Source organism: Octopus bimaculoides, chromosome 6 (assembly GCF_001194135.2).
Source record: "Octopus bimaculoides isolate UCB-OBI-ISO-001 chromosome 6, ASM119413v2, whole genome shotgun sequence".
Taxonomy (NCBI): Eukaryota; Metazoa; Mollusca; class Cephalopoda; order Octopoda; family Octopodidae; genus Octopus; species Octopus bimaculoides.
Window position 1 is genome coordinate 84,888,401 of NC_068986.1, and position 3,437 is coordinate 84,891,837.

Sequence of the window (3,437 nt, forward strand, 5' to 3'; positions counted from 1 at the left end):
TTCCTCCTCCTCCACTTCTTCTTCCTCCTCCTCCACTTCTTCTTCCTCCTCCTCCACTTCTTCTTCCTCCTCCTCCACTTTTTCTTCCTCCTCCTCCTCCTTGTTTGTTGTTGTTGTTGTTGTTGTTGCTGCTGCTGTTGCTGCTGTTGCTGTTTTTGTTGCTGTTATCATTTGAGCGACTTTTTAGAGAATCAACTATTTTCGAATTGACGATGTTTTTTTACAATGTAAGCAGTACGCATGAGATCGGTTTTTGTAGTTCTTATATTTTATGCTACTTGTACTATTCTGTCTTTCTTTCTCTTTCTCTCTGTCTTTCTCTGTCTCTGTTTCTGTCTGTCTCTTTGTCTGTCTGTCTGTCTGTCTGTCTGTCTCTCTCTCTCTCTCTCTCTCTCTCTCTCTCTCTCTCTCTCTCTCTCTCGAGGAATTTAAAGCTTTGGCTACAGATTGAAGAAATTAGCTCAGTGTATACTGACTCTTTAGTGTCTAAGAACAACTGTATCTGATCAACGAATCTTTGGTGACAATACTAAATAACGCTCTTAGACACTATCGTTGAACAGCAGGTATCCCCAAAATATAAGAACTACAAAAAACTGATCTCATGCGTACTGCTTACATCGTAAGAAAACATCAATTCGAAAACAGCTGATTCTCTAAAAAGTCACTCAAATAATAACAGCAACAAGAACAAGGACAAGAACAACAACAACTGATCGGCGAAAGCTACAAGCTGAATTAGAAAGAATAGATTTTGTCCTGGACTATTGCCGACCGGAAATATATAATTCAAACTAACAAAATTATTTGGGGTGCAGTTATGGTTGCTGAAGATAGAGTTGGATACAAAAGAAGAGAACAAACAGAACGTAAACAACTATACTGGCATAGATGAATTTGTGAGAAACAAATAAAGTTAATAAGACATTTAGGAAAGGTTGATAGATTGAAAGGAGGGGAACTGCAGAAGGAAAGCATAAGAACATATAGAATTAGAGATAAAGGCTATGGTGTGATATTGAAAGAATTGAAACAAGGTGTTGTAGCAATCAAGGCAAAACTGGAATGGTTTGGCTGCATAACAAAACAATTCAGGAAGAACAGATTGGCGCCAATCAGAAAATAAACTGTTTCAGGAACTGGATGAGCAATTACAAGTAAAAATGATACGAGATACAGATGAAAGCAGGGCACGCTGTGGAAGAATCTGAAACAAACCTGTAAAGCATAATGATGGAGCGGAGTGGCTCAATGAAATCGAAGATAGGTTAAGAAATATAGAAGGCCAAATCAACATAAAAATAACTACAGAAATGACAAAAAGCAGTTATAGAAAATCAACAATTGGAAGAGACTAGCACCAGATGGAGTCCAAGGTTATTGGATAAAGAAGCTGCCAGAGTTCCATGAAAGGCTAGCGCAAGACTAGATGAGCGCTTGTAGGAAGACACAGTACCCAGCTGGATGACAAATGGAATGTCATTGTTATATGCTAAGGATCCTAAAAATGGTAATATCCAACTTTCAACCAGTAACATGTCTTCCGCTAACGTAGAAGCTATTGTGAGTTGCTTGGACCAATGAAATGTACAGATACTTAGAAAAAAAGTGGGAGCCGGGGAACGAAAGATCAGCTGTTATTTGATAATCTAATTACCAGAATCTGCGAGAGACGACACACAAACCTGTGTATGGCATGATTATCGTAAAACATACAACAGGACAACACATTCTTGGATAACAATACCATGGAACACATCTGATATGGAATAGTATGAAATGAATTGACAGCGGGGAATCAGTTATTAGGAGAGGTGAAAATCAACAGAGAAATCTTCCAGAGGGGCAGTATATCCTCACTGATCTTTGTGCTAGGAATGATGCCCTTGAGTGAAATACTGCAGAAGACAAAGTTGGGCTCTGATCTGGGAAGCGGTAAGTGAAAACTGAATCACTTGCTATTCATACACGACTTGTAGTTGTTCATAAAAGTGAGGCAGAATTGGACAGCATAGTCCAGTCTCTGCAGATGTTCTAGAATGTTATCAAGATGAAGTTTGGACTCTCAAAATTTGCTACGATAGTAATGAGACGAGGAAAGCTTATCAGGACAGAAAGCATAGGTATATCAAGTGGTGAAATTATAAAGGCAATTGAACCTGAATCTGGTTAAAATATCTGGGAATACTTAGCCAAAGCACATAGGTACAAACATTTCTGTGTAGGAAACACTGATAAGAAATGGGTTGATAAGGTAATCGAGGTATGCAGAGTCTGCGAAAGAATACTTAAGCTTAAACAAGTGCTGCAATATGGGTTAGCAACCATTATCTCAGCCTATGCCCCTCAGCCACGGCTATCCGATGCACAAAGAGACCGATTTTATGATACCCCCTTGCAGACTACCTCATCGACAAATGACAGAGACCTTCTCTTTTTGGCTGACAACTTCAATAGACATGTTGGACAACATCCAGGGAGCTTCCGTGATGTTCATAATGGCAACGGATTTGGTTACCACAATGAGGAGGGAACCGGGCCACTGGAGGTCTGTGATGCAAATGACCTTATGATCTGCAATACTAACTTCAGAAAACTTGCCAGTAACCTGTTCACCTACCAGTGGTTATACTAATCACATTGACTACATTCTCACCAGGGAACGAGATGAAAACTGCACCTCACAACATAGGTTAGCATTTAGCGACTTCAGGATCAGGGCTAAATGGCTGCCGAGAAGAAGACCAGTGTGGAAAAGAAGAGTCTAGAAGCTTAAGGATTCTCTGAATGGACAGAGATCTAGAGAGGTATTACTTGAATCTTTTGACGAAAAAGACATAACATCATATATTGTGGAAGAAAACTAGGGGTTCCTACGAGACAACCTGTTGAGGGCTACTGACCAGATCTGTGGCTGGTGCAAAGTCCCCTCTCGACCTAAGGTAACGTGGTGGTGGAACAATGTAGCTGACAGAGCCCCTAGGGAAAAGAAACAGGCATGGAAGGACGGGAAGTGTGGTGGTAGCAGGGAACTGTATCATATCGTCAAAAGGGAAGTTAGGAGGAAGTAGATAAGAAACCAGAGAGGAAGCAGATAAGAAGAAATTTGCCACTATTCTGCGTCGTGAGAACTAGAGGCTTGAAATCTTTCGCATTGCAAGACAAATTTTGTGAGAAAATCGTGATGGCATAGAAGAGAAATGTGTCCGTATTGATGATGGCGCACTTGCATTTAATGATGCTGCAAAGAGAGAGACTTGGAGGCGTCACTATGAAAGGATTTTAAATGAAGAGAATGAATGGGAGAAAGAGAGTTTGCCAAATGTCGACCCAACAGAGGAACCAGTTTTCGAATTGACAGCGCCTTGGTAGATAAAGTAATTAAAGGTATGAAGACAAGTAAAGCTCCCGATGATTACAGAAAACAAATTCCATCA